The 6489-nt window shown below is 48.7% G+C and overlaps 1 long non-coding RNA gene across 1 annotated transcript in view; it reads right to left on the bottom strand.

Moving 5' to 3' along the window:
- Positions 1-400: 400 nt before the first annotated feature.
- Positions 401-6489, bottom strand: part of LOC147729430 (uncharacterized) — a 209229-nt gene continuing 203140 nt past the window's right edge. The window contains exon 4 of the long non-coding RNA XR_015309219.1: positions 401-419. This is a non-coding gene — a long non-coding RNA (uncharacterized LOC147729430). The remainder of the gene's footprint in view (positions 420-6489) is intronic.

Below are 6489 nucleotides of genomic sequence, written 5' to 3'. Positions count from 1 at the left end.
AACCCCTCAAGTGACGTGGCATGGCTTCCTGGAGCTTCCATGGTCACCCTAAAGTCCAGCGGGTCAAACCCCTCAAGTGACGTGGCATGGCTTCCTGGAGCTTCCATGGTCACCCTGGAGTCCAGCGGGTCAAACCCCTCAAGTGACGTGGCATGGCTTCCTGTAGCTTCCATGGTCACCTCAGCCTCAAGAGAGTTGCCTTTGTGCTTGTCTTTGATCAGGCACAGGCCTCCACCGGCTTTGGCCGGGTTCTACATCCATCCATATCTACATGCTGTATTCTAATGATTCTACTTTCATGTTCACTGCAGGGGGCATTTTTATTTACTTAACGTCCTCCAAACCTTATTTATTAGAGCTGTAGAGATTGTAAAGTAGGAGAGTAGTAAAGTCTGGCTTACCACACTACTGGCTCCACCCTGCGAGGACAAAAAGAGAACAGTGTTAGCTAAAGGCTTAAACATGGGAAGACAACACAATATGAACACAAAAAGCTGTGGAGAAGCAACAGAAGCCAAAACATTGTGCTCAAACAAGACATGGTCCGAAAGGAGCCCTGTGACTGCTGCTTGACCAGGTGCATGAAGCCGCCCAACAACTTACGTTTAGATTCCAGACTGATACATATATGTGAAGCAGCCACAACCAAGACAGTTACACAAAACGGAAACTCCCCAATCACATTGCATTTACTTGCGGGTTTAATAAACCTTATCATGACACACCATGGTCTGGACATTTCTCCATGCCAGCATTTCCATTGCATGAGACCGGAGCCCTCGATTGCTCGCCGTGCACTGCTGATTACCCCACATATTACATCACTCATGACATCATTGATAATATCACTACAACATTTGCAGTGGAATTATTAACGGGAAAGCGGTGCATTGTGGGGGCACGAGTTACCTTGGGGCATGAGTTATAGTTTCTTGAGATAAGTAGTACTATACCTGCTGAATTTCTAGGTTAAAATATTAGGTTTATGATTTCCTGTTTTCAGTTTCTATTTTTTGTAAATTCAGGGGTTTTTCTGTGTTTTCAAGTGATTTCAATACCTTAAAAAACAGTTGTTATCAGTGGTTTTTCATTTTCAGGCCGCTTAAAACAAGAGAAAAGGTGTTTTTCCGGTGTTTATTGTACGTTCTGCTTTTATTATTGCCTGCTTTCTGCACTGATAGTCAATGTTATATAGTCAGTGTACGTACAATGTATTTGAGGTCGAAATAGATTTTTGCAAATGAAACTTATTGTAATACACCATACAATACTTCTTCAGTGACTCTTTGGTCATGTGTGCCTTCTCTTTCCTTCCCATGTAAACTTCTGTGAAAAGGCCCTCTCAACATTGGCACTTGTGTAACGCCAAAACAGCCAGTACACAATTTGTTAACTCTAGCCAGTGACATAGCTTTCCATGGCAATACTGGTTCACTTGAAGATTGCCATCCTCAGGGCAGGTTCTGCAGCATTTGCTCTGATCTGGGCGCTTATGCCCTTAGAGTTATTGAAGCGGTCAAAAATGAAGCAGCACTTTTGAAACTATGAGGAAATTCCCCTTAACGGAAGGGATCTAGAACAGAGTACCACCGTGAGGTTTCATTGACCTCAAATGCCATTGGTGGTGAAAGGACATTTCTATGCATCATTGCAAACCATTTCTCATACATTGTAAAATAAAAGTTCCTGAATTGCTCTTCAACATTGCTTTGCTTACCAAGTGGCAAGCACTCTAACACCAAACTTGTTGCAGTGCCAAAGTCACTAAAGTTGTCGCCCAGCCGACTCTCAAGGAGATGTTTCACATCTCCACCAATTATGCTGAACACTTGGCAGACAGGGGTGTTTTCAGACTCTATTTTAATATTATGTCCACTACAGCAGTCATGTTTTTCTGTAAAAATCTAAGAATGCAGTAGAGTGCACTTATTTCACATCAATATCAATATGCGACCGAAGATCCTGACATTTCTTACCTTTGGCATCATCACTAAGCACAAATTCTGTAAACGGTGCCACATGGATAATATACCATGCATAGCCCTTGGACTGAGAACCACCGGCTAAGGGGAACCGTTGGGATGACTCTTTCTTCGATGCCACACAAAGCACAAAATGAGAAATATGTGTGTTTTAGTTCCCGCTCATAACAAAACATTGCACCAGAAAGGACTAAAAAGTCCATTGCATTCCTCATTAACTCTGAAGATTGTAAAGATGCTTTCAGAAGACCATCTAACAAGTGGCAAGGATCTCTTACAGGGAAGCACTTCAGCTCAGTATTGATAGGTCATAAAACAACGTTTTCATATACATAGCTGAATGACTGCAAATACAGACAAAATCACTCCAATCTTTGTTGAACTTGGAAAGAACCTTATAGCCGAAGCATTCCAAGTGACACGGCGTTCCATGTTTCCCAAAAGTCTGGTGTCATGTTTTCACCACTATCCCAGGGTCACTTTGGGTCACTTTGCCGTCCTTCACGTGAGCCAGGGTTACTCTATAGGGGCCCCGTGTATGAAGCATCAGGCAGTTTCCAACCACAAAAATGCTTCTACATGTGTACAAAACACATAGGGCCAGATGTACGACCCATTTTTGCATGCGCAAACAGGTTTGCGACCCGTTTGCGCATGCAAAGACCTCATGGGCCATGTACAAAGCCTATTTAGCGAGTCGCAATTTATTTGCGACTCACTAAATAGGTTTTGTGACTTGGGTATTGGGAAGGGGCGGTCCCTTACTAATACTGACTGCCAATCTATGTACCAATTGATGTCGCAAAAGACTCACAAATTATCCCCCTGTTCAAGAGGGTGATAATGATGACACAAATGGGATGGGGTCCCCAAGAGACCCCTCCCCCTTTGTGACAGGCTCTGAAAATATGTTTTAAGGGCAGGCAGTGGTCTCAAGGACCACTGCCTGCCCTTAAAAAATGTAACAGAAATATTAACTTTTTTTTTAACCCCTTGGGCGCGGCCGCGATTCTGCACCTGTGCGGCGCTTTTAATAAGTGGGTGGGTTCCTGACGGCCCCCAGCCATCATCAGCACATGCCCACCGCAGTGCATGACGGACGGGGCCATCATCAGCATAGAAGGGGTTAAATGCATCCCGTTTTCCTTTAAGGAAATCGGGCTGCATTAAAAAAACTGCTTGATTTAAAAGCATTCCTAGACTTGGTGGTCTGAGGCCACCATACCTGGGAGGGCCTTCCATTTCCAATAGGGTCTCAAATTGCGAGTGGTTCATTAATATTCATGAGCCTCGCAATTTGCAAACCCATTGGGAATTTCAAAAAGTGTCTCTGGCACTGTTCTACATCCCATTTTGTGATTTGAAAATTGCAAGTCACTATTGGTACGCAATTTGCGAGTCGCAAAATTGTTGGTCGTACATCTGGCCCGTAATGTGATTCAGTAGCACGTTACTGAATCCCAATTTGTGCCCGCAATTCGGTATTTGGAAGGGGCATGTTTAGGGCGTCCCTCCCTTATAAAGAATCGAAATGGTATGCATGTACGTTTTGCGACCGGCATGGAGCCACAAAACAGTTGCACTTTACCACCAACTCAAAGTTAGTTGTGACCCATTCGCAATGAGAAGGCTTCGGGACCCCTTCTCCTTTGAGAATGGTTGAAATTTTTTTTTTTGAATAACAGGCAATAGTTCCACGAACCACTGTTTACTTTTAGCAGCAGACTGGCAAGAGTGCAAATGTTCAGCCCCGATTAATCTTCAAGCGGCCCGGAACCTAATGCCCCGGGGGTCGGGGGGGGGGGGGGTGAGAGCTCCTGCTACCAGGGAAGCTGATGCCATCACAACCTGATGCCCCCAGTCAGGAAGAGCTCAAGTCACCAGAATCTGATGTGCCCACGGGGAAAGGAGCTCATGCCACCAGAGCCTGGTGCCCCACTGGGGGAGGAGCTTGTGGCACCAAAACCTGATGCCCCCAGAGGAGGGGAAGGGATTGTGATAAAGTTCTACTCTCAGTCTTGTTCTCCACAGGCTTTAGCTCCTTTGAATGATCATTGGAACATTAACCAAGAACACTGCGGGCTCTCTTGGAAGAGTGGGAGGAGGGAGAGCCAGGGGAGAAGGCTTCACTGGTTGACCGTCTCCTGTCATTGCAACAAAAAGAACAAAAGGGTAGAAAAGCAGCTCAGAATTGCTTGGCAACGCCCAAGAGACAAGACTTAGAAACATGGTCCACGGTGTGTTCTATTCATGAGACCAGGCCCTGGTGCTGCAACCCACACCTTAAAAGAGGAGGGTTCACCAATAGGGGGACCTTACTGGGTCCTTGAACCCGGAGGGCAGGTCTCCTATAGACCAGGTCAGCCTGAGAAGAGAAACTCTACTCAACTATACCATCTTCATAAGTTAAACAATTGGAAGGAACCTGTGGAGGGAAAAGTACGATGTACAGGAGAATTAAAAGGACTGGATTCTTTTATAAATGTTTTCTGTTCGAGCAACAGATGTCTTGTAAAATGCAGTGGAAGAAGCGCCTATTTCGACTCAGCGGGAACAAGATCTATTCTCCCTTTTGACACCTCCTCAGGGTGGGTTCATCTGCCAGGATATAGTACTTTGGTGGAACTGAGGATGGACACCACTGAGAAGCTCTTTATTCAGCTGCATCCATACCGAATTCCAGAGGCGCAAAAAGTAGTCCTGCAAATAGAAGTTGAAACCATGGTGCGATAGAGCATCAGTGAGAGTCCTCAAAGTGAATGGTTATGTCCTATTGTAATATTACTGAAGTCAGATGCAACCATGCGATTTTATACAGAATTCCGATAAGTAAACTGCATTACCACCTGGGAAGCATATGAAATGCCGATAGTGGGTGAACTTTTAGCACAACTGGGAAACGCGCGGGAGGCCATTAACAAAGGACTTCAGTATCCGGCAGCCCAGGGCCCCAGGAGGTGGTCTCTGGTGCGAATATGTGATGTTACAATGGGTGGTGTTACCACGCGGTAGGTAACAACGCAGTCATTACATCGTCCTCGTTGTTACCACGCATGGCATTTCATCGCAAGTCGGTTCAAAGACTTGCGCTAGATGGCGCGCCTGATTTAGGAATAGTATAAATTACTATTCCTACTCCAGTTAGCGCAACAGCAGGGGTAGGTGTTGGATTTAAAATCCAACTCATTCCCTGGTGTTGCACGGCACCTAGCTCAAGTCGTTGAAACGACTTGCGATGTAATGCCATGCGTGGTAACAACGCGGATGATGTAACGTATGCGTTGTTATCACCCCGCGTGGTATTACCAGTGTTCTAAACGCTGTCTCCCCTCTGGTGCTCTTCACACCTGTGGGTCATTCAGCGCTATAAAGCGATTCCTGCCATCCGGCGTGAGGACCGCGAATGGGCAAAGCAGGGGCCAAGGGCAGGCCCGCCCGGAGGAGCCCGGAGGAGGCTGGGCTGGGCCACCCCCTGATATTTTGGATCATCGGGGGTGACCCACTTGTGGGACACCCCCGCGCCGCACGGCCACCAGCTGCTGCGTGTGCTCCAGTGCCTGCCTCTGCCTCAGCGCCGGCCTCGCTGCCGCCTGATCGCTCCCCTTGGTTTTGACCTACATTTGTGCTTGTTTCTCTGTGTGCCGTATGAGCGTTTGTTATTCTGTTTTTCCTCCGTTTTTGTCCTGCATTTGTGCCTGTTTCTTTTCGCCGTTTTTCTTCGTGTTTTGCCCTCCATCGCTACATTTGTGCTTGTCTCCTTCCTGTTTGCCCGCCTACCTCGCCGCCCCCCGCTCTCCCTCCCCGCTCCCGCTTCCCGCCACCGCCATTAGCCCCGCCCCTTTCTCTTCTGTTCCCTCCCCGCTCCCGCCTCCCAGCTGCTCCGCCCACCCGCGCACTTGGCCTTAAATGGCGACCGTGCGAACACGCAGCGGTCACGCGCAGCGGGCGCGCCGATTGTGTGCCGAAGGCGCGCCAAAGGTAAGCCCGTCTGCGCCCGTCCGCGACCGGATCGCGACCAGCGCCAGGACCCCTGGCCCCCGAAGACCCCGACCGACCCGCCTGACGTACTCCGCCGCCTCCCTCATCGCACTCAACACCGGCCGACTCCCAGAATGCCATCAAGCCACTCCACGACGTACCCACGGACCTTTCAGCTGCCACGCCTGCAAATTCACCTGCATCCGGACCTGCCTCGCACCAGCACCCGCCAAGTCGAACACCAGCAGCACCCACCTCAAGTGCATACTGCTCAACACCCGCTCCGTCCACAGACACGCCATCGAACTCTGGAACCTTCTAGACGCCACAGCCCCTGACGTTGCCTTCCTCACGGAGACTTGGATGAACGCCTCTTCAGCTCCCGACATCGCCATCGCTATCCCAGAGGGCTACAAGATCGTCCGGAGGGACCGCAACGCCAACCAGATGGGAGGAGGCATCGCCATCATCCACAGGAACACCATCCGTCTAACGACCAGCACCGACAACGCCCTGACCACCGCCGAAC

Source organism: Lissotriton vulgaris, chromosome 2_2 (assembly GCF_964263255.1).
Source record: "Lissotriton vulgaris chromosome 2_2, aLisVul1.2, whole genome shotgun sequence".
Taxonomy (NCBI): Eukaryota; Metazoa; Chordata; class Amphibia; order Caudata; family Salamandridae; genus Lissotriton; species Lissotriton vulgaris.
Note: the sequence above shows the minus strand (reverse complement) of the source record. Positions and strands in the feature narration are given on the sequence as shown.